Genomic DNA, 27,989 nt, shown 5'->3' on the forward strand with positions numbered 1-27,989 from the left:
GCAAATGCTAAGTGCCTCCACTGGCAAGGCACCACTGCACCCCACCAAGACTATCAGACTAGTAGCTTCAGGGGTCATGTGGTATGCAGCCTGGTTGGACGCAGCAGCCGTGGCCACTACGTGTTGTCAGTGCTCTAGGGACACAGGAAGCAGCAGTGAACAAAACGCATGGCAACTCCCACCCTCATGGAGTTTTCATTCAAGGCAGAAATATGCACAATAAGCTAAATGGATAAGTGATTTTTATATTATGTTTGGAAGTGACGTGTTCTATGCAGAAAAATAAAGCAAGGAAGGAGGAAAAGGACTGCTAGAATTAGGGGGGAGGTCATTGCAAGTTTGAATAGAGTTGTCAAGGAAAGATTCATGGAGAAGTGAATTTTGAGCAAAGCCTTGAATGCACTCTGTTCCCTCCGGGTGAGAGTGTACAGGCAGAGGGAATAGTTAGTACAGAGGTTTTGAGGTGGGAACATTGGTTGTCAGCATGGAGGCCAGAGTGACTGGAGCAGAGGGAGGGAATAGTGGCGATGAGGTCTGTATGCAGCAGGGGCCTTGTGGGCCACCCTGTGGATGGAAGCTCTTACTCTGAGCAAGATGGGAAACACTTTGAGGGCTCTAAGCAGGGAACAACATAGTTTGAGCAGATAGCTTTGGTATGAGCACTACAGTGCCTTGCTAGTTAGGAAGCAGCTCAAATACCATATTGAAGCAATTCCGATAAAATGCTAAGTTAGGGTTGCGGTTGGGGGAAAGGGTGGTTAGAGTGAAAAACCCACAACACCTTGACAAGGCATTTCTTTCTTTTCTTTCTTTCTTTGTTTTTTAAAGTAGGCTCCATACCCAGATGAACGTGGGTCTTGAACTCATGACCCTGAGACCATGACCTGAGCCAAGGTTGGACACTGAACTGATTGAGCCACCCAGGCACCCCACCTTGACAAGACCTTTCTATTATTTTTAAGAAAGTGGAGGTAGTGGCACAGAAGATCTAGTCTTGTAATACAAAAGTCTTATTTCTAAAATAATTGTTGGACAAAAACAATGAAACCCATCACAGGACGTCTATTTTAGTAGGTGATGCACTATGTCTACCGTTAGCATGGTATCTTAAAATTTTGAGCATCACAAAATAGCCAAAGCTGGGATTGCAGCTTGGGTTCCTCCCACTGGAAAAAACAGCTGGAAACAGAAAATGTTCCTAAGAGGAAGGGAGTCTGAGAAGTAGACAGGACTGAAATATGTGAACTTTTCTGAACTTTTTGTCCTTTCCTTGATGATGTGCTTTAAATACTTCTGTGGGTTTATTGAGACTTTAATAAATACACTTCTTTACATCTTAATAAAGTCAGATCTACCTAGCTGAATAGCGTAGTTTTGTAGCCTGTAATGTCTAAGACCTCATGACCTGAGTACACTTTTATATCACTCTGAATTGGTATTACTAAGGGTATAAATTTCCTTAAGAAATGCTTGTGTAGACTTTAAAATAATGAATAAAATAACACACCTGGCTAAGAATTATTGCATTAGATTCACATTTCTCTAGGTAAAGGTCTGTCAGCACATTCATTACAGGCACATATTTTCAGGTTGAAACTTGGCATAGCAGTTCTCAAGAAGAAAGAGATTCAAGTAAAATGTGAATAAAATCTTTCTTTTCTTTTGTTTGAAGGAGACATTCCCTTCATATCCTGATACAGCTGTATCCCACAAAACTTTGGGAATCTTGATTTTTGGTTTGTTTTTAGAAACACAATAAGTGCTTTTGAAAAACAGTTTATCTTTGGATGTAAAGGTAGGAAAAAAACCCTTTTGATGTTTGGCAACAGATTTGCTTAAGAACAGAAATGATTTAAAGGACTTTTAAAAAAGAGCCAGTGTTGTCTATTTTTTTTTTTCTTTTGGAGATCATAATCACACTGAAAATTGAAACACTGATGCCTTTAAAGGTGCAATTTATCCAGCCTGTTCCCTGGAACAAAACAAGAATACCCACAAAGGCGACACCCTCTTTGGAAGAATAAACACTAAGGGCATGCATATTTGTTGAGAATTTGAGAAGATACATGAGTCAGATAAAAGAAAGTGTATCAAAAAGCTTTTACAATCTTTGTAATTTTGAGGTCATATGTGCAAGTGAGATATCACTCAAAAAGGGTATATAGTAAAATATAATTTTCCCTCTTCCTCCTTGAACTAAGTCACTGGATTTCTCTCTCCACCGAGGCACCTCCTGTTCTCAGAGGCATCTCCTGTTGTCAGTGTCTTGTGTATTCTTCAAGAGAGAGCATATTCTTTTTGTGTGTGTAGTAGGAATTTACCCAAGGGATACAGGATTGTGATGCATAGGGACCCTTGTACCCCAATGTTTATAGCAGCACTTTCAACAATAGCCAAACTATGGAAAGAGCCTAAATGTCCATCAACTGATGAACGGATAAAGAAATTGTGGTTTATATACACAATGGAGTACTACGTGGCAATGAGAAAGAATGAAATATGGCCCTTTGTAGCAACGTGGATGGAGCTGGAGAGTGTTATGCTGAGTGAAACAAGTCATACAGAGAAAGACAGATACCATATGTTTTCACTCTTATGTGGGTCCTGAGAAACTTAACAGAAGACCATGGGAGAGGGGAAGGAAAAAAAAAGAGAGAGAGAGAGCCAAACCATAAGAGACTCTTAAAAACTGAGAACAAACTGAGGGTTGATGGGGGGTGGGAGGGAGGGGAGGATGGGTAATGGGCATTGAGGAGGGCACCTGTTGGGATGAGCACTGGGTGTTGTATGGAAACCAATTTGACAATAAATTTCATATTAAAAAATAAATAATGATCAAAATAATAAAAAAAAGGTAGGTTACTATACATTTTGTTCTGCAACTTATTTTGTTCTTCTGGCATTTCATCTTGGAGGCTATTCAATAGTTGTTCATAGAGAGCACTTCATTTTTAATAGCTTCATGTTCTACCTTACGGCTGTACCATAAATTACTTAGTCTACCATAGGCTACAGAGGGCATTTAGGCTTTTTCACACGTTTGCTGTTACAAACAATGTAATAGTGAAAATCTTTGTATGTAGATCAATTTGTCTGATTATACATGTAGGAAAATTTCTAGAAGATGAATTTTTGTATTAAAAAGAACATGCATGTCTATAGACTGCTCTCCATAGAAACTGTAGACTCCCAGCAGCGATATCTACTTCCCCTTTCCTTTGTCACCACAGTGTGTACCAAACCTTATGATCTTTAGCAGTCTGATGGACGGAAATGGTACCCTGTTTTAATTTGCATTTCTATCATGAGTGATGTTGAGAGCATCTGTTCCTAAGTTTAAGAGTCATTTGTATTTTCTATGAAATGTCTGTTGATATCTTTTATCTCTCTTTTTAAAGCATTATTGGTCCTTTCTTACTGATTTGTGAGAGTTCTTTTTTTTTTTTAACGTTTATTTATTTTTGAGACAGAGAGAGACAGAGCAGGAATAGGGGAGGGTCAGAGAGAGGGAGACACAGAATCTGAAACAGGCTCCAGGCTCCGAGCTGTCAGCACAGAGCCCGATGCGGGGCTCGAACTCAGGGACCGCGAGATCATGACCTGAGCCGAAGTCGGCTGCTCAACTGACAGAGCCACTAATTTGTGAGAGTTCTTAATGCATTTATGAAGCTAGCCCAATATTTTATGATTTGTAAATATTTTTCTTAGTTTCTTAGTAATTTGTCTTTTGACATTTTTTTGTTTTTTTGCTATGAAGAATTTTTTATTTCTATTTATATGAGTCAAATTTATCAGTCTTCTATGGATTGAGTTCTGTGATATAACCAGAAAATCTGTCACCACTATGAAAATATTTTTTAAAATCTTCTAATTTTATTATAATATTTTAAGAGTTTTCACATTTAAATATTTGATCTATCTGGGATTTATTTTGGTGTAAGGTATGATATAGAGATCCAACTTATTTTTTTTTCCCACTTAGCTATGAAGTTTATTGTTTTCATACCACTTGTTGAATAGTTCATTTTATCCCCATGGGATTCAAATTCACTTATCACATTTAAAATTTCTAACTGTATTTGAATCTGTTTATGGACCCTCTACTCTATTTATCATTGGTCTTTTTGTCTGTTCACAAGTCAGTAACTCATCATATTAAATATTACAGCTTTGCAACATGTTTTAATATTTTGCAATGCTAATCCTTGGTCATTTGTATTCTTTTTCAGAATATTCCTGATTATTCTTGCTTATTTTTCTTGTGAACTTCAGAATCAATTTGTCCAGTTTGAGACAGTGCAAGTGTGTGTGTGTGTGTGTGTGTGTGTGTGTGTGTGTGTGTGTGATCATGTTAAGTTTATAGATAAAAATTTAGGGAGAACTGAGATATTTAATATGCATAATTTTCTTACTTTTGAACATGTTTCATCTTCTCATTTGTTAAATTCTTGTGTGTCCTTCAGTAACACTTAAGAGTTTTCTTCATATATAACTATACATATTTCTTGTTATACATTTTTTAGCTATTTTATAACCTTTGGTTGCTATTTTTTAATGTTTATTTATTTTTGAGAGAGGGAGAGAAAGAGAGGGCATGCACCTCAGCATGGGAGGGGCAGAGAGAGTGGCGGGGGGGGGGGGGGCGGGGAACAGAGAATCCAAAGCAGAGCCCCATGCTGACAGAAGAGAGCTTGACGTGGGTATCGAACTCACAAACCATGAGATCATTACTGAGCTGAAGTCAGATGTTCAACTGACTGAGCCATCCAGGTGCCCCTTGTGTGCCATTTTAAATGTAATCTACTAATCCTTTATATCCACTAGGAGTGTTGTTTGTATTCATATACAGTAGCAATGTCACTGTGTTTATATTCATCCACTTTAATGTATTCTATTATTGATTATAGTTTCTCAGTGGATTATCTTGTGTTGTCCAGGTAAATAATCATATTGTCTGAAAATAATGATAATTTTATCATATCCTTTTAAATTTTACCCGTTTTTATTGTCTAATATTACCAGATAATTCATGGTGGTCATAGTGGACATTCTTCAACTTGACTTTAATAGGAATACTAATAGTGTTTTTATTAGGTAAAATATGATGGTTTTTGAGATACAAGAAGGATGTTTTATGCTAAGAGAGAATGCATTTATTCTTAGTATAGCATATGGTAAAAAAATTTTGTCAAAAAGATGTTGAATGTTATCAAAAGTTTTATTTCATAATCTGTGGAGATGGTCATTTAATTTTCTTGGTTGCATGTTTCTGTGTGCTGTCTATCTATATTGGGGTTTATATCTTCATAAAGGTTATTTTGAGGCTTTCTTTTTTCCTATGCTCTAAAACACTTTGGCAGTGGGGTTATCTGTTTTTGAAGGATTTGGCAAGATTTCCCTTGTGAAACCAACTGAGTGCTGAACTATCTTGGTGGGAATAAATGTTTGACAATTTGTCCTACTTTTTCTGTGGACATTGATCTGTTAAATTTTCGATTTCATCGGGGGTGAGATTTCTTAGAAAATAATCCATTTCATCATAGTTCTCAAATTTACTAATAATGAATGTGCAAAAGGGTGTTTTAGGATTCTTCTAATTTCTTCTTTTTCTGTGATTTTCTCCCCCTTTATTTCTTTCCTTCTAAAGAAATTAGGCAAGGGGTGCCTGGGTGGCTCAGTCGGTTAAGCGTCCGACTTCAGCTCAGGTCACCATCTCGCGGGTCCGTGAGTTCGAGCCTGGCGTCGGGCTCTGGGCTGATGGCTCAGAGCCAGGAGCCTACTTCCGATTCTGTGTCTCCCTCTCTCTCTGCCCCTCCCCCGTTCATGTTCTGTCTCTCTCTGTCTCAAAAATAAATAAACGTTTAAAAAAAAAAAAGAAATTAGGCAAGCTTAAGGTTTTCTTTTCTATTTCTCTTCTCTTTCCATCTAAGAAATAGCCCTTTGGGGCGCCTGGGTGGCGCAGTCGGTTAAGCGTCCGACTTCAGCCAGGTCACGATCTCGCGGTCCGTGAGTTCGAGCCCCACGTCAGGCTCTGGGCTGATGGCTCAGAGCCGGGAGCCTGTTTCCGATTCTGTGTCTCCCTCTCTCTCTCTGCCCCTCCCCCGTTCATGCTCTGTCTCTCTCTGTCCCAAAAATAAAAATAAAAAACGTTGAAAAAAAATTAAAAAAAAAAGAAATAACCCTTTGATTTACTTCTTAGTTCTTATATGTTCTGTTTTTCTAATTCATTAATTTCAAATCTATTTCTATTAATTTCTATTTTATTTTTTAATTTAATATTTTTATTCAAGTATAATTATCACTCAATGTTATATTAATTTCAAGTGTATAATATAGTGTTCAGCAACATTTGAGGCACCTGATTAAGTCAGTTAAGCATCCAGCTTCTGCTTGGGTCATGTTCTCACTCACGGTTTGTGGGTTCGAGCCCTACATCAGGCTCTGTGCTGACAGCACGGAGCCTGGAGCCTGCTTCAGATTCTGTGTCTCCCTCTCTCTCTGCCCTTCCCCTGTTCACCCACTGTCTCTCTCTGTCTTTTAAAAATAAACATTAAAAAAAATGCCATACATTTCTTGGTGTTGATCAAAATAAGTGTGCTCTTTACCCCCTTTATCTATTTTACCTCTGCACCCCTACCTCTGGCAGTGATCAGTTTGTTTTTTGTATTTAAGAGTTTGATTTTTTGTCTCTTTTTTTGTTTTGTTTTTTTGAATTCCATATATGAGTGAATCATATGGTGTTGGTATTTTATGATATATGTCTTTGTCTTGGTATTTAGTTTGTCTTTCTCTGACTTCAATTAGCATTATACCTTCTAGGCACGTCCATGTTGTTGCAAATGGCAACATTTCATTCTTTTCTATGGCTGAGTAATATTTCATTGCAAATATATGCCACATCTTCCTTATCCATTCATTGATTGGTGGACACTTGGATTGCTTCCATATCTTGGCTATTGTAAATAATGCTGCAATAAACATAGGGGTGCATATATCTTTTCAACTTAGTGTTTTTGTTCCCTTTGGGTGAATAGCTAGTAGTGGAATTAGTGGATCATGCGGTAATTTTATTTTTAATTTTTTGAGGAACCTCTGTACTGTTTTCCACAGTGGCTATGCCAATTTGCATTTCCACCAGCAGTGCACAAGGGTTCCTTTTTTCCCACATCCTCACCAGGACTTGGTATTTCTTGTGTTTTTGATTTTAGCCATTGTGACAGGTACAAAGTGATCTCTTGTTGTGGTTTTAATTTGCATTTCCCTGATGATGAACGATGTTGAACATTTTTTCATGTGTCTGTGGGCCACCTGTGTGTCTTCTTTGCAAAAATGTCTATTCAGGTCTTCTGCCCATTTTTAATTGGATTATTTGTGTTTTATGTTGAGTTTGTTTTGCACATGGTTTCCTTCACTGTGCAAAAGCTTTTTATTTTGCTGTGGGCCGACAGTTTTTTTATTTATTATTTTTTTATTTTTTATTATTGTTTTAAGTTTATTTATTTTGAGAAAGAGAGAGAGAACACAAGTAGGGGAGGGTCAAAGAGAAGTAGAGAGAGAATCCCAAGCAGGCTCTGCAACATCAGTAAAGAGCCCGATGCAGGGCCTGAACTCAAACTGTGAGACCATGACCTGAGCTGAGGTCAAGAGTTGGATGCTTACCCAACTGCACCACCCAGGTGCCCCTGTGGGCCAATAGTTCAATTTTGCTTCTGTTTCCCTTGTCAGAGGAGACATATCTAGAAAAATGTTTCTATAGCCGATGTCAAAAAATTTACTGCCTATGTTTTTTTCTAGGAATGTTATAGTTTCAGGTCTCATATCTAGGTCTTTAATCCATTTTGAGTTTATTTTTGTGTATGGTATAAGAACGTAGTCCAGTTTAATTTTTTGCATGTGGGCTGTCCCAGTTTTCCCAGCACCATTATTAATTTCTTCCTTTTGTCATCCATTTCTTTTTTTTTTAACTTGAATTGAGTGCTTAAATCATATCTTTCATTCTTCCTTTTTTGTTGGTATTTTTAGCCATATCCCCTACATAATAGTCATCTTGTCTTTTTGTATAGTTAAATCTATATATTACTTTTCTTTATCATTATCTTTTAGATATCTGCACTTTCAGTTTTGATTTCTTTCTTCTTTGATGCAAAAGTTAACAGAACTTTAAAAATATCCTGATGGTAGAGATTTTTTGTTTCCTAGTTTTGTTATTTTTAAGTTTTATTGTGTTATGATCACAGATGTATACATTCCTTCTCCAGTTTTGGAACTTGCTGAAGTATTCTTTGTTCCCAAATAGTCAGTGAATTTACCAGTGAATCTTGGAAAGAAGGTATATTCTCTATTTTCAGAGTGTATTACTTAGGAATACCTTGTTTTACTTGTATTTTGTATATTCTGTATATTTATACTTTGTATATTTTGTATATTTGTTATGTGTGATTGTTTTTGCTATATACTGGAAAAAATGAATTAAAGTTTCATATTGCTGAGATTTTATTTTTGAGATTAAAACTTGTATTTTCTGTAGGTTTTTTTAATGGATAGTGATGCTATGTTTTGGGGTACTTAGATATTCATAACAACTAATCACCATTTTGGCTTGTACCCTTTAATATCATAAGCAGTCTTTTTTTTTAAGTTTTATTTATTTGAGGATGAGAAGGAGCGGGAGAGGGGCAGAGAGAGAGGGGGACAAAGCATCTGAAGCGGGCTCTGTGCTGACAGCCAAAAGCCTGCTGCAGGGTTCAAACTTATGAACTGTGAGATCGCGACCTGAGCCAGAGTCAGAGGAGCCACTCAGGTGCTCCAGTCCTTTTTCATTTAATGCATTTTACTCTGCATTCAAACTCCTCTGGTATTAATATCATGACCCTTTTGTTGTTTGTTTGTTTGCTATTTTTGCCTTTGCCCTTCCTTTTATTTTCAGCCTCCCTGAGTTACTGAATTTAAGATGTTGGATTGCAGCAGATAGTTGGGTTTTGATTTTGAGATTCAGTCTAAGAGCCTTTTAATAGGTATGTTTAGACCATGTGTATTTATGGAATGAGTGGTTGGTTTTAGTTTTGTCATCATACCTTTGTTGTTGTTAAATTAACAACATGAACTGTATTTCTGCTTTGTGTGGTATGTGTATTTTTTGGTAATTTGGGAGATTTGTATTTTTGTTTTAGCAGTTATCCTTATGGCTGTATCTTTACATAGAACACTGTAGCACTGGGGAACTTGGAAACTTCCACTTCTTCCTACTATTCCCACCCCAAACTTGATGATATTGTATTCTTCATTAATATCTCTTTACATTTGAATATACATATAATTCTAACACTTGATTTAAGTGGTAACTTTGACCTCAAATATATGAGGAATAGAATATTTTCATCAGGAAGTCACTACAAACTCATCTGGTGGCTGCTTAACCAATGAAGACATATGATATCTCAGTAATAAGAACTCAAGAAGTAGGATAGTCCTAGTGTCTCAACAGTGTCATCAGGGCCCAGCTTTTTATGTCCCTTTCACTTTGCAATCCTCAGCAGGTAGGCTTTTATCTTCATATTTATCTCTTCTTGGTTGCATTTATAGGGATAAATTTGCTATATTGCTGTGGCAAGAGCTACATAAGTGCTATTTTGTTTTCTTATATATATATTTTTTCTGAGCAAACCGTGTAGCTTTATTGAGAGGATTTAAGCCAAATTGTCAATATAATAAAACATATGTGGCTTCAGCTTTGTCTTCTTTTTAACTTACAACTGTCCATCACCTGCTTCTAGAATTTTAGCAAGTGCTGGGTTAGGGTGGAGTCTTCCCTTTCACATCAGGGCCATCTCCATGCTCATCTGGTCTTTCCCAGACCCATTTTCTGACTTTCACTTTCCAGTTCAGGTTCTTGGTGCTCCTTCTTCTCTCTCTTGTCCAGGCTCAAAATCTGGATTTTCAGTTGTTGGTTCCTCTTGTTGTGATGTTTTTTTTCCACCTTGTTGCTGAGCAACAGGAGTTCATCCAGCTTAGAAGATTCTGTTTCATCTCCCCTTCTTCTAGATCTTGATCTTACTTGTGCGCTCATATTTCGCAACTAAAACTCCTGGGAGGATGATCAAGTCTCAGACAATGAGAAAGAATCCAGACAGTAAGATGTGACTTGCACAGCTAGGCACCCAGAACACATTCTTAGGTTTCTTCGTAAGAGGAAGGAAACAAATATCCTCTCATGTCTCACTGGCCAGAGTTGAATCACATGTTCATGCTAAAACCGTTTACTTTGTGGGAAGTCGATTTACCAAGACTGGCTTAGACTGATCAAGGATCATTCCCTAGAGTTGGCGAAATCCTCCTGGCTCTACCAACAAAAAAATCAGGGAAAGATTTACGTAGTTCACCATTGGTATCTGTTGCCCCTGCCCCTATGAGATGAGGAAATCAGCAGAAGTATACTGCTGCCAACTTTCTTGTCCCCTTGCTCTCTCAACTTTTGTTAATTATACATTGCTAAGTGTTAGGGCTTATAACATATCCAGTTCTTTTTTTTAAGAGGTATGTATTTATGTATTTATTATTTTTATTTCGGTATAGTTAGCATACATTGTTACATTAGTTTAAGATGTACAATATGGTGATTCAACAATTCTATATATTACTCAGTGCTCATCAAGATAAGTGTACTCTTAATCCCCTTCATCTGTTTCACCCATCCCCCATCCACCTCCCTTTTGGTAAAAACCAGTTTTTTTCTCTGTAGTTAAGAGTCTGTTTTTTGGTTTGTTTCCCTTTTTTGTTTGTTTGTTTGTTCATTTGTTTTGTTTCTTAAATTCCACCCGAGTGAATCATATGGTGTTTGTCTTTCTCTGACTGACTTATTTTGCTTAGCATTATGCTCTCTCGATCTATCTATGCTGTTGCAAATGGCAAGATTTCAATTTTTCTATGGCTGAATAATATTCCATTGTATATTATACACCACAATAGACACATGAAAAGATGCTCAGCATTACTTATTGTCAGGGAAACAGAAATCAAAACTACAATGAGATATTATCTCATACCTGTCAGCATGGCTAAAATAAAAAACACAAGAAACAACAAATGGTGGGGATGTGGAGAAAAAGGAGCCCTCTTGTGCTGTTGAGGGAAATGCAAACTGGTGCAGCCACTGTCAAAAACAGTAGGGAGTTTCCTCAATAAATTAAAGATAGAACTATCACACGATCCAGTAATCACACTACTTGGTATTTACCCAAAAATATTAAAATGCTAATTTGAAAGGATTTTATGCAGTCCTATGTTTATTGCAGCATTATTTGCAATAGCCAAATTATGGAAGCAACCCAAGTGTCTATCTATAGATGAATGGATAAAAAAGATGTGGTATATATAACATATCCATTCCATCCTCCTGTAACCATACTATCTATATTTGTTTTGGTCTTAGAATTCACTGTGCTGTGAATGTAGTACTACTATTAGTTATTTTAGCTAGAGTTTTTTCATTCATTTCTTGATTGGCTGAAGCTAATGTACTGGTTTCTTCCAGGTTAAAGGGGAGGCAGGGAATCAAATTCTTTGGGTTCTTGAATGCTCAAAGATGTTTGTCAGCTGTCATTATACTCAAACACCTCTTTTATTAGATATAAAATACTTGGTCGTAAAGTATTTCTTTGAGAATTTTTCCCTACACAGGGAAAAATTTATGGATTTAATCCTATTCCATTGTCTTGATTATGCTGTTGGGAGATACCAGTTATGTATATGTTTGATTTACATTTTATAATGTTCATGCACATCATTTTGCTATAATTATTTGAAAAAATTTATTTTTGCTATGATCTCTTTTAACTCAGTTGTTTACATTTTATTCTGACTTTTTTTTTCTTATTTGTGTCATTTGTGATCCTTACTTTGTTGTCAGCAATATTTAGTCTCTTTGGGCTGTCTTTCGTGTTGATCTTCATTCTTCTGATGGTTTTATTTTTCTCATCTGTTTAACGACCTTGCTGATGCATAAGTCATCTCTTTCTATTGCCTCACTTAATTTTATTTGAGCGCTTGTATATTTACATTAAATTTTTGTTTCATAGAGGCATTTTATTTTTTATTTCATGGTATTTTATTTGGCTACAATTTTCATCTGTTCTGTGGCAATATTTTTTGTATGCCTCCCCTTTTTTCCTGTTTTTTTTTCCCTCTTTTTATGGCTTGTATATAATTTTTCCCCCCTTTTAAGAGTTACCTTAAATGAGGCTTGCTTTTTCTGGATCAGCTATTTGTACAAGACATATAGGGGACAAGGATCAATGCTCCATTCCAGACTAAATAACAATTGTCTTTATGACATGAGGTTTATGTGTGAGTGTGTTTTTTAGTTTTTACTTTCCTTCTCACTCCTTTGTCTTCAGCTTTCTGACAACATGGCATTCACTTGTGATTTGTTATTCATTCCCAGCACCTGCTTTCTTTTGTGCCAAGGTTTGTCCAAAACATCTCTCCTGCTGTCAGCTCATGCACCTAGAAGCATTATTCCAAAAAAAGGGATAGATAGTATTTCCTATGAGGGTGTGACACTTTGGTGAATGGTCCTCTGCTGTTTTGTCTCAGATCCATAGCCACAGGTGCTCTCTTTTGATATCTTCCTGCAACCCTGTTTGAGCTGTGACAAAAAGTTTACATGTCAATTGCAGGGGAAGTGATATATATCTTGTTCTTTCGGATGCTGTAGTTGTTGACTTGTTCAGACTCTTACAGTTTCTCCTGATAATAGCAGGAATTAGGAAAGGCTGGCCAAGAGTCCTCTCTCCACCTGTTTCTACAGCCATGTTATGACTTTCTGTTCTCATGACATAAAGGTATGACTGCATCTGTGGTCTTTTATGAAACAATATAAAATGTCCTCCTAGCAACTGGCACCCTAAATCCAGGAAGTAACCAGATTTGCTTTAGGAATATATATTTCTCCAAAGCAAGATCCATATAAATGGTGTCTTTATCTATAATGCCTAGCACAGTGTCTATTTTGTATATTACAGCCTCTGGGGGAATATTTTCCTAATGGAAGAATAAATATACAGAAGTGGCTTTTATTAGGTTCCTAGAGCTTCTGTAATAAATTACCACAAAGTTGGTGACTTACAATAACAGAAATTTATTCCTTCATAGTTCTGGAGGGCAGACGTTGAAATTAAGGTGTTGGCAGGGCTTTGCTCCATTTGGAGGCTCTAGGGAGGAGTCATCCTGCCTCTTGCAACTTTTGGTCATTCCAGGTGTTCCTTGGCTTGTGGTTGAATAACTCTCAGTCTCTATGTCTGTCTTCACATGGCCTTGTCCTGTGTGTTCTGTGTCTTCTCCTATTCTGTCTCTTCTAAGGACACTTGTCATTAAATTTAGTGCCCACCAGCTAATCTAAATGATCTCATCTCAAGATCCTTAATTATATCTACAAAGACTCTTTCTCCAAGTAAGGTCCTATGCATAGGTTCTGGGGGTTTGGATACATACATAATTTTTTAGGGACCACTATTCAAACTCACTTTACCGGTATTTCTTTTTGTGTCATCTGTCTTCATTCATTCAACAGATATACACAAGCACTGCATTTGTGAATAACACTGTTCTAGAGGGTCAGAGTATTGACTACTATTATTAGTATTGTTAGTATTACTAGTATTTCTCAAAATACTTAAAATTTAATTGAGGGCTCAGGAACTATATTTGAACAGTAGTATATATTAAACCAAAAAACAAAGTAGAGTTATCCTGGTAGCTGGTATGAGAATTCTTTTGCTGGGAACAATGTCTTTCTTGAGATGATGCTTTGATAAGCTTGGGTAGGAGTTAATCTTCAAGGCCTGGCTTGGTCCTCAGGTTTCTGAAAGAAGGATGGATCTTAAGGACAGGAGGGTCAAGAAGGTCATTGATGGTGGCATGAGAGTTGGCTTTTAGAGAGAGGCAAGTCAAATGGGGACTTATGATGTGAAATGCTGTGTTCCATGCAATGTAACCCTTCCTCATTACTCTACAAATATCAGTAAAGCCATACAAGTCACAATGAAAATTTGTTGAATGGATTTCCTTTGGAACCAGTGAAAGGATTGGGTTTTTTTTTCAATATATGAAGTTTGTTGTCAAATTGGTTTCCATACAACACCCAGTGCTCATCCCAAAAGGTGCCCTCCTCAATACCCATCACCCACCCTCCCCTCCCTCCCACCCCCCCCCCCCCATCAACCCTCAGTTTGTTCTCAGTTTTTAAGAGTCTCTTATGCTTTGGCTCTCTTCCACTCTAACCTCCTTTTTTTTTTTTCCTTCCCCTCCCCCATGGGTTTCTGTTAAGTTTCTCAGGATCCACATAAGAGTGAAACCATATGGTATCTGTCTTTCTCTGTATGGCTTATTTCACTTAGCATAACACTCTCCAGTTCATCCATGTTGCTACAAAGGGCCATATTTCATTCTTTCTCATTGCCACATAGTACTCCATTGTGTATATAAACCACAATTTTTTTTATCCATTCATCAGTTGATGGACATTTAGGCTCTTTTCATAATTTGGCTATTGTTGAGAGTGCTGCTGTAAACATTGGGGTACAAGTGCCCCTATGAATCAGTACTCCTGTATCCCTTGGGTAAATTCCTAGCAGTGCTATTGCTGGGTCATAGGGTAGGTCTATTTTTAATTTTTTGAGGAGCCTCCACACTGTTTTCGATTGGGTTTTATTAAAACACACAATTATGTATGATTAAATGCAAGACAGTGATACTATTAATGAATCTTACAGTTTTGGAGAAGGGCAAGGTTTCTGTGGGTGGTGTTGTCTCTAGAAAATGGATCTTGAACTGAAATCACAGGCTAGGTGCAATGTGATTGAGAAAGAAGGAATTTCAGCAGTGGAAATGGCATTGGTAAAGGCAGGAATGTACAAGCTCGAAACACCAGGTGAATGATCTGGTCTGGCTGGACTGCTTCAGGCTTTCAGTAGAAGTTCAGGATTGCAAATTTGTTTGTGAGTGTTTATTCAGGACTTTCCTGAATAAAGCTGCAGTTCTAAGTAAGGAGTGAGCCTTCCATACATTAGCCTGTGAGGTTTTGTTTTTTTTTTTTTAAATGTTTATTATTTTCAGAGAGAGAAAGAGAGAGAGAGAAGAGAGAGAAAATGAATGAGCGGGGGTGGGGACAGAGGGAAAGGGAGGGAGAGAATCCCAAGCAGGCTCCATGCTGTCAGCACAGAGCCGATGCGAGACTTGATTTCATGAACCATGAGATCGTGACCTGAGCCGAAATCAAGAGTCAGACACTTAACCGACTGAGCCATCCAGGCGCCCGCTAGCCTAAGAGTTTTTACCATACTCCACAGTTAGGGCCACCATTCATTTTGTAGTAAAATTTGGCCTTAACAGTGTTAAAAAAGAAAAAAAAACGGACTGAGGGAATAAAAGAGATAGAGAAAAGCTAGTTAAGAACACAGAGAAGAAGCCACCAGAGGTGGGAGACCTATGATAGACTGGTGTCACTTAGGGCTAAAATAGGAGAAAATCTTGAGAAGCGTGGCTTTAGCTGTGGGACCACATAGCTTAGAGAGGTGAACTTGGAGTTGCTAATTTTTGTTAACAATCTTAGCACCGTGGGTGTGTGATTGGTTGGAAAGCATTAAAAGTCACAGTGCAGAGAATTAAGGAGGAGGAGTGTGGTGAGGACGTGGAGCCTATTGAAAAGTGTAGTAGTGAATGGAAGGAAGCTAATGAATAGTAAGCCCACAGGTGATCCAGGCAGGTAACTCTGCTGGCAGGCAGGCAGGGGAAAGTTTTGTACCCACTGGCTGACAAAGTGGGAGGAAGCAGTTTTGAGACAGGGATGCAAAGGGGAAGAAGGCTGAGATACTGGAGAAGGGGATAGGGCCAGGGCCAAGGGTACCAGTTGGACTGAGTTTACTTGGCAGAGATTTTCTCTCTGGATCTCTCCTTCAGTAGGTGGTTCTGAGAGAGAATGCCAGAGAAGGGGAGAGCAGAGCCTTGACCTCTGAAAACCAGGAAAGTGTGGAGTCAGGGTCTTCTGTGCTGTGATGTATAGGAGAGGCTGAATCTTTGGGGAGATATGAATTCTGGCAGAGAATAGAGACCGAGGAAGATATTAAGGGAAAATATGGGTTGAATTTATTTGATTGTTAAAGTTTTGATGCAAGAATCATTGAGCAAAAAACAAAACAAAACAAAAAACCAGCACTTGCAGAGGGAGGAAGCAAAGGAGAAGTGCCATGACGGCAATAACAAACAAATATCTAAGGGGCCAGTGATGAACAGATTTCCCACTTCACTTGGAAAATGGATGATGGGCAACACTGGCCACATCCCCATGTGTTGACAGCTGCAGCAGCTGAGTAGTGGCTTCCCCCTTCAGCCTGGGCAGGCATTGACAAAGAGGTATCAATCACCCCTTGTTTTATTTTATTTATTTTAATTAATTTATTTAAATTCAAGTTAGTTAGCATACAGTAGTATTGGTTTCAGGAGTAAAACCCGGTGATTCATCACTTACATATAACACCCAACAAGTACCCTCCTTAATGCTCACCACCCATTTAGCCCATCCCTCCACCCCCTCCCCTTTAGCACCCTGTTTGTTCTCTGTATTTAAGAGTCTCTTATGGTTTGCCTCCCTCTCTGATTTTATCTTATTTTTTCCTTCTCTTCCCCTATGTTCATCTGTTTCTTAAATTCCACATATGAGTGAAATCATAATATTTGTTTTTCTCTGACTTATTTCACTTAGCATAATATCCTGTAGTTCCATCCACATTGCTGCAAATGGCAAGATTTCATTCCTTTTTCAATCACCAAGTAGTATTCCATTGTGTATGGGTATGTGTGTGTGCGTGTGTGTGTATATATATATATATATATATATACATACATACATACATACATACCACATCTTCTTTATCCATTCACCAGTCGATGGACATTTGGGCTCTTTCCATAATTTGGCTATTGTCGATAGTGCTGCTATAAACATTGGGGTGCATATGCCCCTTCTAATCAGTATCTTTTTATCCTTTGGATAAATACCTAGTAGTGTCATTGCTGGGTCATAAAAAATAGTTCTATTTTTAATTTTTGGAGGAACCTCCACACTGTTCTTCAGAGTGGCTGTACCAATTTGCATTCCCACCAACAGTGCAAAACTGTTTCTCTTATTTAATTGAGCTGCAAATAACTGGGGTCAGACACTTCCCCAGGGCACAGTAAGAGCTGGCCAAACAATTCTATCTACAGTCACTCCATGCCTTCCCTCTCCCTTCCCAACTGATGAAAGAAGACATGAGGTAGAGAGGAGAAAGAAGACATTGTTATAGTTGTGAGATGCTGGCCAAATGGCCAAATGTTACAGTGTTCCCCTTTCTTCCCCACGGGGGCTTCCTGCCTACCTCAAAGTCCCATGAAAGGTGGACTCCTGGACAAGAACCTGGAGACATCACTGGAGATGGCTTCTTTCTCCTGGCTAGATGTTGGGCGAGATGAAGCAGCAGAGGCCCTTCTTGGTGTTCTCATTGGCATGGTGTGGAGCTAAATGTGGTGAAGGAAGGAGAGAGGTTGACATGGTTTGCTGTAAGGGCACATGTGAATGTGAAATGGGTGCCTGCTTTTTGCCTGGCTGTGGTGGTTTGCCAAAGCTGATAGAGAAGGGACTGCAGGGTAAGGTATCTGAGAAGACAGAGGAAATACTCCCCACCCCACATGGAAGGCCTAGAGGAGGACTTTCATGGTTCCTGTGCCGCCACAGGAAAAGCAGAGAATGCAGAATGTGGCTCCACAGGAGAAGTAAAGAATGCATGGGTTATGGGGCTGATCAGGTGACATCTAGTTAGGGGATGCCCCATATGGCAAGATGGCTGAGGGCATGGATCCTGGCAGAAACAACATGGAAACATAGTTGCTCCCTGTCTGAGGGCATTTTCAGTCATGGACAGAGATGGAGTGAAGCACAACATCCCTCCAGGAAAACCACATCTGCCTTCTGGGTTAGTGAGGACCACCAGCAGCAGAGAGAACCAGATCCAGCTAGAAAGGAAACTCCAATAGCTGTCCACATCTCGCAGGCAGCCAGTATGATATGTCAACCCCCGCTCCCTCTCAGCTTTCAGCCTCCACACATTGGTGGACTTTAGCCTGGAAGATGGATGGGGGAGACACTAAGCACATCTCCTCTCTACTCAAAGGGTGGCGAGAGGAGAAGTGCTCTGACCCAAAGCTGGGCCATCCCTGGAACGACGGAAGGAAAAGAGCTTTAAACTGGGTGCAGAACTGGAATTTAAAAAATAAATAGGTCTGAGTCTTAAATACTGAAATGGCACTCTTCTAATAACTGAAAATGATTGGAAAGTTGTCGAATCTGCCCAGATGTTATTAAAGGGACAGTAAAGTATGATTCATTGTGGCAGCAGGGACTGGGGAAAATACAACCATTTCAAGTTTGTATTCCATTGAGTGCAGAGTGTACAATTACCTGGTTATATACAATATAGTAGAAAAAGTATGAGTATAGATATTAAAGTCAGACAGACTTGGGTTTGGGTCTTGCTCAGTCACTTACTTTCTACATGATTTTTGGCAAATTACTTTTCACATAGTTTCCTTAACTGAAATGGGGGTGGGTTGTAACATCAACCTCTCAGGGATTTGGGGGAGGAGTAAATGACATAAATTTTAAGAAGTGTCTAGTGTGATGCTTGCAGCATAGATCCTTGAAAGGGGGAGTGATTATCATTATAAACTGGAGCTCTTATAAACCAAGGACTAATGGCCAATGCAGCTGTCAAGTGTAGTTTGCAGTAGTTAGAGGTGTTGAATCTGATAAGTATTTGACGTTTTCTAAATCCCAAACTATCTTTCTCGATGAAGGCAATATATTTTCAAAACATTATTCTGCTTAATTTGGAAGTTTAAAAGTATCTAACTGGAAGCTAATACTTTGAAAACCATGAAAAAGGGCCTCTTGTCCTGGTCAGAAAGATGAGGAAGCTCCAAAGAGGAGATCTGAGGCAGAGATTCTGCCAGCTTCAAAATGTGCCACACACATTTCACTGAGAAGATGCCCTGAAAAACATACTCTTGGCCTTCTGAGAGCGTTCCTTGGCAACCTTGGCAGGAGGGACTTTCATGTTGCCAGCTAAAGCCCTGGCACTCAGGGCTAGCTTGGGTGTTTCTGCTCCCGGCCCCTTCTCCATCTCCGACCCAAGGATCTTTTGTTTGTGCAGTGGCCATTGTATCTCTTCCCTTCTACTCGTTGGCTCCGGCCCAGACTTCCTCTCCACAGTCTCCAGCTGGGATAGGCACATGGGAGGTTTGCTTTGAGAAGCTCCCACTTTGGCATTGCCAGTTTCTCATCTGGCTCCTCATCTCTCTGTTTACTTCGTCTGGAGGCTCACTTGTTTGGTGACCCACTGAAAACCAGAGTCGTGCTGGCAAGATGGTGACTGTGTAGTCCCTTGCTGGCGTGGAAAGGGGCAGTCGTTGCAGAGCTGTGGGGTTAACACGAAAGCTCCTTCTGCCTGCAGATGGTTGGTTTGTCCTGGGCAGCAGCCTTCGGGTGTCCAGCAGGGAGAGGTGTTCATTCCAGAAGCTGATGAGTCTGCACTTGAAGGAAGTGTCATCCTAATTCCGGAATGAGAGCTGTTTGCCTGTAGGTCAGCAAACTCTTTGAGGGAGGAAGACTTTCCAATATCCTATGTGGGCCTCCAGGGAGTCTAAGGCAGGCAAGAAGGATTCAGTGAGGAAGAAGAAGAGATTTGGGGAGGGAGAGGGAGAGGAAAAAGGAGAAAGATGAATGATAGCTGCAGGTATTGAATACCCGTTCTATACTCCTCACGTACTTTTGCTGAAAGGTTAAGACAATCTCCTAGTGTTTTAGGCTTATTTATTTTGATAGCTGACACTTCGGTAATGCTCACTATGTGCCAGGCACTGCACCAAATACCTTATTGTATTAACTCTTTTAATCTTCACTACAGACCCCCAGGGTAGGTAATATTATCTTCATTTCAGGGAAGGGAAAGCCGAGGCATGGATCCATAAAGTAATTTTCCTTAGATCACACAGCTAGTACATGGTAGAACCAGGTTTCAGTCCCAAGAATTATATATTTTTTCTCTTTTCTTCCTTCTCTCTTCGCTCATACTGTAGACAAGTATCCTTTTCACGGTTTACTTACTGACACATTTTTGTGCCTTTTGAGGTAATTACTGTTTAACATGCTGAAGCACTATCTAGTATTCCTAAATGCAAGAAGGCTGTGATGTGCCTTACATAGAGAGTACCTGTGTTAGACAAACTTGGTTCAGGCAAGAATTAAAGTGCTGCTGGCTGTGAGTTCGATGTTAATGAATCAGTAGAATTAAATATGGTGTCTTTAAAAGAAACACCCATAAAGCAAGGTTATATATTGATATGTTGACAAAAAGGTTATGATAAGAGGTTCACAGGAACCTAACCCTATATTTCCCAAAAAGCCATGGTTCAGTTTTCTCTAATTCATTGTTTGTGGTGACTTTATAGAATATAGCTGCCATGAATAATGAGACTCAGTTGTCTATCTTTTTCTACCAAAGATGCTAACAAGTATCCCTGCCACCTAAGTTTGGCTAGATGTACAGTTATCTTTCCAAACAGTGTGGTCATTTTGCTAAGCACTGTCGCCACACAGATTTTCTTTCCTCAGTTCATAAAATCCAACACAGAGTATCTTACAAGGTGCCTGGCAAGTTGTTGGCACTGAGTGAATGCTCACTGAAAGAATGAGTGAATAAATGAATGAGTAAATGAATGCTTCAAACCTACAAGGTTTGAATAGTCTAATATTCTAAATCTTAAGAAATACATGAATGGGCCTGGAAATCAATATTTTGTTTCTTTTTAAGTAAGCCATAAAACTTTTATAGCAAGCAAGTTTTCCCAAGTTGTCTTCTGTTTGATTATCTGCTGTCTGCTGAGCACTGGCTCTCACATCACCTGTTTTATTATCCTCATATTCCCTACTATCTGAAATTATCTTGCTTTTTTGTCTACTTGTTGTCTGTCTCTCCTCATGACAAGTATGTAGCTCCAAGAGAGTAGAAACCTTGTCTGTCTTTCCTCTTGCGGGATCTCCATCACCTGTAATGTTCGGTCCAATAGTATATGCTTAGTAAATGTTTGTTCTTATTTAATTATAACTATCATGATGCTATGCTATGAAAATCCTCAGAGATTTTGACTTACTGTGGGGAATCAGGAATGGAATGCATCTTTGAGGAAATACTGATTGAGTCAAACTGTAAAGAAGTAAGAACTAACTAAAGCTGGTAAAGAGGATATATTCCAGGAAGAGAGATCAGGATAAAACACGGCATGTTGGCATGTGTGAGAGAAAGTCAGTGTATCTGGAATCAAGGAGAAGGAGAGCGCATGAGGTGAACCTACAGGAGTAGAAGAGGATAGGACACTCAGGGATAAGGAGGCTGTATGTGGATTTGGAATTTCATCCTAAGAGCAGTGAGAAGCAACTAAGGAAGTCAATCTTGCTGCTCTACTCAGGGGAGGGGGACAACCGAGTGTGTGAACGGTGTCACCATTCATGGTCTTGAAGATCAGATATTTAGTTTTGGAAATGTTGAATTCAAGGTTAAAGGGTCCACTTGAAGATGTCAGGTAGACAATTGCATATATTCATTTTTGGGGTTGGAGATGAATATACACATTTGAGTGACAGCACAGTAGACAGTATTTGAAATCCAGGGCATTGATGAAATTGTCTAAGGAGAGAGTGTAAAGTTAAGAAAAAAAAAGGGGATTTTATTCAGTCTGAGCTTTGAGGAACTTCAGCATTTAAAGACTTGATGATGAATAGGAGAGAATCTTAATTAAAAGCAGAGTAGGCTAAATTATGTATGCTTATTTCTGTGGCGTCTCTAAACAGTTTTGTCATCAGTTGCCCAAAGATAATTTTATACACCTTGAGCATATCTCTCTATTAGAACTCAATTTCATATGTTTTAATCACAAATTTTCTTGTCTATTTCTTTTATTATGTTTGGGGTCAGAGGCTTTGTCTTTGAAAATCATGCTTGAAACCCTAGCACCTAGCACACTGACTGACTGCTTTGTTGGCATGAATATGTCTGTTTGAGTGGGAATAAAGATCCTGTTTAGGGAAGATGAGCAAGAACAGAAAGCAGCTTTCTCTCACATAGCTTATCTGTGTGTGAGACCGTAGGCTCTTTATTTTAAGCATTTTGTCAATACCTGTGCAATGGTGACTTCGGGTATCAGCAAGCAGATGGGAAACTTTCAGAGGGGCACAGGAATCTAAACTCTTCATTTAGTGCCTTTGCGTGGATTTGCTCCCATTCTCGAGACCTGGGGCTACTAGAAATTATTCCCAGAAGCTGCTGCAGCAGAGAATTTGCTGTCCACCTCACCAATTTGGAGTTTGGCTTGCTCATGTCTCCCAGTAAATTGCTTCCCTCTTTTCTCTCTCCTCCTTGACTGCCTACCACCACTTCCCTGACTTTAGCACAATCCCTCTTTTTCCTTTGCCCAGAGAACCCCAGGGTATGTTCTGTAATTTCAGGCATGATTTTACTCAGAAATTAATAATATTTTTGTATTAGGGTGCCTGGGTGGTTCAGTTCGTTAAAAGTCTGCCCATTGGTTTCACCTCATTGGTTTCACTGATCTTGCAGTTTGTGAGATCGAGCCCTGCCTCAGCCTCTGCCCTGAGCCTGCTTGGGATTCTCTCTCTCTTCTCTCTGCCCCTACCCCCTCCCTCTCAAAATAAATAAATAAACTTAAAATTTTGTGTGTGTGTTATTAACAACTCTCCTCTCCATTTTCCATTCTGAAATACATTATTCCATCTCATATTATTTTTACCTCTGGTAATGAGGTTTCTGTATTCTCTTTGATAACAGATCTAATAGTAATGTGACCAGTGTGTGAAGACCAGTGGGTTTTCCTCTCCTCCCGCCATGCCTCATTCCTGCCTGGTGCCTGTGCTTGCTTAGCCTTCCATCTCTGTGTTTGAGAATCGGTTCTTCTTCCTGGGCTGAAGCAAACAGCTATAATATTGATCCAGTCCTTGTTGCCTGGACTCTCCTTTAGTTCATGATCTTGGCTGCCAGAATTTTCTTTCCTCAAGACTTATTGTTTGTTCTTGACCTGTGGAACTTTATGCCTACTTGACCTGTGGAATTTTTCTTAAGTCTTTGGTTTTGAACCAATGACTCTGTTCTTTTAAGCCAGGTATGTGTTTTTCAGACTGTGTCTGTTATCTTTTGTGTTGCCTGTTATATTTCTCATCTCCAAGTGACTTGGATGACTGGACATTTTGTTAGTTTTATGGAAAGCATGTGGCTGGAGAAGAGTGAGACCTAGCTCTTGAGGGTTGAGGTGAGTGCATGGAGGGTATTGGGGTGGAAAGCCTAGGTAAGGTGGGGGCTAAGCTGGAGACAGAGAGACAGACTTTCAACAAAATAAATTTCACTGATTTCAAATCAAGGTGAATACAAAGTTCTGTCTACATGAGTGAAGACCAATTTTTAAAACATTTGAAGGCATGCATTCAAAATGACAGCTTAACGTTAAAATGGGAAGTTATGATTCATAAGCAGTAGTATAATTTTGAATAACATGACCTTATTCATTGACACTAACTGCTTTACATCTTCGGGTCTTATCATATTAGTACTGTGAATAAAACCCAGAAAAGTTATAGAGGAGGAAATGATTTTGACTTTTTTTTATTCAATAGTCATTACTTATATCCTTTTACAGTTTTGCAGATTTTAAATTGCAATAATAATCTTGCTATTCAAGTTTCCAATTTCTTACAACCATAACCTTCTGGAATAGCCACAAATGTAGGAGAAAACTAAGTAAAAAACCTTTGAAGTCAATGAAAATACTTTCTACAGGGGTGCCTGGGTGGCTCAGTCGATTAAGTGTCCGACTGGCTCAGGTCACAATCTCACGGCTTGTGGGTTCGACTCCAGTGTCAGGCTCTGTGTTGACAGATCAGAGCTTGGAACCTGCTTCAGATTCTGTGTCTCCCTCCCTCTCTGCCCCTCCCCTGATCACACTCTGGGTCTCTGTCACAAAAAATAAATAAATAAATAAACATAAAAAAAAAATACTTTCTACAAAGCCCATGGCTTGACTCAGTAAGGCCAGAATGGCATTTCTTTTCCTATAGTAGACTCAGAACTTATTTAATTTAGTTATGATCTATGGCAGTTTCTTTATTTCCTCCTGGAAACATATAGTTTTTACTTTTAATCTAGGAAACGAAAGGAAGCTGATAGATTTAGAAATAGCTTTTCACAAAGTTACAGGCCTTAAAGCATAATTGAAGAGAGACATTGAAGAGAACAGTGCTGTCCATTAGAAATTTCTGCAGCAAGACAAGTGTTTGTCTGCCCTGTCCAGGACGGTGACCACTGGACACAAGAGGCCATTAGGTGCTGGAAATGTGGCTATTGTGACTGAGGAACTGAATTTCATTTTTTATTTCATTTTAATTAAATAATCACATGTGGATAGTGACTACTATAGTAGACAGCATAGTTCTAGATAGTTGTATTAGCTTTCTATTGTGGCTATAAAAAACCCCATAAAGTTAGGGGCTTAGACAACATAGTTTTATTATCTTATAGGTCTGTAGGTTAGAAGTCTGGCACAGGTGTCTTTGGGCTAAAATTAAGGTGCCAGCCGGGCTACTTTCTTTTCTGGAGGCTCTAGGGGAGAATCTATTTCCTTGACCTTTTTAACTTTTAGCAGCTGCTCACCTTCCTTGGTTCATGGCCCCTTTTCTCCATTTTCATACAATGTTACACCTCTTTGTCCCCTTCTTCCATAGTCCCATCTTCCTCTGACTGTCCTCTTCGGCCTCTTTCTTCCTTTTTCAAGGACCCTTTTGATTTTACTGGGCCCATCTGAATAATTCAGGATAGTCTCCCTAATTTAAAGTCAGTTGGATAGTAATCTTAATTCTCCTTTGTCATGTAACCTGACATTTTCATAGATTCAAGAATTAAGAGTTGGACATCTTTAAGGGAGGCATTATTCTGTCTACCACATCATCTTCTAAATATGGAACCATTTAATGAAAGGGTGGACTAAGCCCTGTGCATCTTTTTCACATTATTTGCTGAGCCTGTGTCTGTATTTCATGCACTGCAGTGCAGAGGTCTCACAATGATTCAAGAACGACAGAAATTTAACTCTGAAAGGAAACTTATATGATACATAGTCCAATCTTCTATCCTACACAGTAGTATTTTCTTCTGTGGAATCTATAATTCATTTGATTCCTGCCAGGAGTTTCCTATGAAGGGCACTCCCTACTTAGCAACAAAATCTGTTGCATTGTTGTATAGCTCTAGTTGTTCCGCTCTGTCATTCTATCATCCAGATTTTTATCATTTGCACACAGTCACCCTCTGTTTTTGATTTCTGGAGCCATGTAAACCTGCTCTTCTTTTGCTGTTACCTTTCTCAGGAAATGGCACCACTACCCCCACACCATTGTCTGAGCAAAAATTTTGTGAGTCCTGTTTACTTTATTCCCCATATTCATTCACCACTATTGAATATGTTAAATGCCAAATGTCTCTTAGATCTGTCCACTTGTTTCATTTTAGTTATTGTACTTTTCATTTATAGAATTTAAATTTGGTTCTTTTTATAGTTTCCATCTCTCTTTTGAGATTCTCATTTGTGTATTAAGACAATATTTTCCTTTAATTCTCTGAATATATCTTCTTCTTAATTCCTTGAAAATATAATAACTATTTTAAAGTCTTTGGAAAACCCAAACCTGGGCTACCTTGGGATCAGTTTCTCTTGATTACTTTTTCTTAACTATGTATTACATTTTCCTTTTTCTTTGCAGATCTAGCAATTTTTGATTGTGTATTAGACATTGTAGATGATACATTTTAGACACTGTGATATTATCTTCCTCTGAAAATATTTTCCTCTGAAGACTTATTTTTTTTAAGAAGGCAGTTGATTACCCTGAACTTGGATAAACTTGGGTTATCCTTTGCTGAAATGGTACTGTGGAAACCTCTAGGTGTTACCAAAGCCCTTCTCCCTTAGTGAGACTTAAGTTGCAAGTTCTGCTTCCTCTGAAGTTCTTGTCAAGGCTTAGGTTTAGGTGTTTCTTCATCAGGTCCAGAATTCTTTGTACTCTAGGCCAGTATTTCTCAATCTTTTTTTCCATGATTATTCTACCAGGAGACTTTTCAGGCATCCCACCCTCCAGTCATTAATTCCCCCAACCTTAATTCTTCTGTGAAGTTTCAATACCACAGATGTAACTATATATCTGTTTGTGTACTGTATAATTTATAAGAATTTTTTTTGATGATGTCACTTCTATTGAGAAAGGCTGTTATAGAGGTGGTCCCTATTCCTAAGGTGAAGCCTTTCTGATGTTTTGCTGGATGCCCAGGGGATTAAATAGGAGTTGTTAATGAGACTTCTTCCCTCTTTCCTGCTGTGCCAGAATGCAGATATCCTCCAACACTGTTCAAACCCTAGTATTCCTGCTCTTCTTTCAACCCCTTAGCAGCCACTCTCTGGGAATCTTAAAGTAGTTTCAGTCTGTGTGTGTACAGCCCAGCCCTTAGCCAAGGATTTGCAGGGCACCCACATGGACTTTTGCAATTCCTCATTGTACAGCTTCCTCCTGTCTGGTGCCCTGCCTCGCAGATTCCAACTCTTCAACCTCAGGTCTCTGACTTCTCAGTTCAGTGAGCCTGTTGTACCCTGCATGAATTCTAGGTCACTTAACTGTAGTTGGGAATTTGTCCCTGGGCAAAGAGCTGGGCATTTGGTGTCACCTTGTGAATTTTTCTTCTCTCAGAGATTGCTGTCTTATACTGTCTCTTTCCCAATGCCTGAAAATAGTTGTCTATTTTTGTCCAGGTTTATAGTTCTATGGCCATTTATGGTGTGAGGGTTAGTCCTGTACCACTAACTGCATTCTTTCTGAACTCTCTTGGAAGCCGAAGTCCTCCTTCTACTTTTTGCAGTCCCTGTCCATAGCTAGCATAGGTGATAATCAGCCCATTAGGATTACATCATCAGCCTTTTAATGGGTCTCCTTACTTTCAACCTCCGCACAACGTCCAGAGTGAACTTGTTAAATCACCCATTTCTTTTTGCCATTTCACTGTTTGAAACCCTTTGTAGGCATTCTGTTACCCTCAGGATAAAGTTAGAGCTCTTTAAAGTGATTCACGGGTCTCCCTTTATGATTTGCGTCCTATCTCCCTCTTTAGCTGTGGCTTGTTGCATTCTGTCTTGAACAGTTGTGCACGTCATACTGATCTTTTACACTTTGTCAAATGTGCAGTGGTGTTACTTGCCTCCCTGCCTTTGCACATTTACTTTCCTATGGCTGGAGTCCCCACTCTCTGACTCCCATCTTACTTGGTGAACACTTGCTCTTCCTTCAGGTTGCACCAGAGACTTAACTTTTTTTTTTTGAAGGCCTATAACAGATGAAACCCCTTACTTTATGCTCCATACACCACCACAGTGTCATTATTTAACAATTTTCATGTTTCGTTTCCTTTCTCCCATAGGAAATAAGCTCAGTAAAGGCAGGGATTTTATCTGCCTTGTTTAGTGCTATATCCACAGTGCTCATAAAGCCTGGTGCATATATAGGTATCCAATTAATATTTATTGAATGAATGAATGAATGAATGGAGATTGTGTTTATTCCTTTTTTAATATGACTGCTCTTCAAATATACAGGATAGTAATTGTTGTTCCTTAGTCTTTACTTCTCTGGGCTACATTTCCAGAGATCATAAAGGAAAGGTTTAAATGTCTGTAGTAGGGTTTGACAAAGTACAGCTAGATCCAGCTTGCTGTTTTTTATAAATAAAGATTATCGATACATAGCCATGCCCATTTTTTTTTATATATTGTCTATGGCTTTTTCTTAAAAAAAAATT

At 38.9% G+C, this 27,989-nt stretch overlaps 1 protein-coding gene and 1 pseudogene across 2 annotated transcripts in view; one reads left to right on the forward strand and one right to left on the reverse strand.

The window, feature by feature from the left end:
• Positions 1 to 27,989, forward strand: part of CPQ (carboxypeptidase Q) — a 454,919-nt gene that overhangs the window by 28,185 nt on the left and 398,745 nt on the right. The window lies entirely within an intron of this gene.
• On the reverse strand, positions 9,747 to 19,211 carry LOC125156195 (P antigen family member 4-like; annotated as a pseudogene).

This window comes from Prionailurus viverrinus, chromosome F2, assembly GCF_022837055.1.
Source record: "Prionailurus viverrinus isolate Anna chromosome F2, UM_Priviv_1.0, whole genome shotgun sequence".
NCBI classification, from domain to species: domain Eukaryota; kingdom Metazoa; phylum Chordata; class Mammalia; order Carnivora; family Felidae; genus Prionailurus; species Prionailurus viverrinus.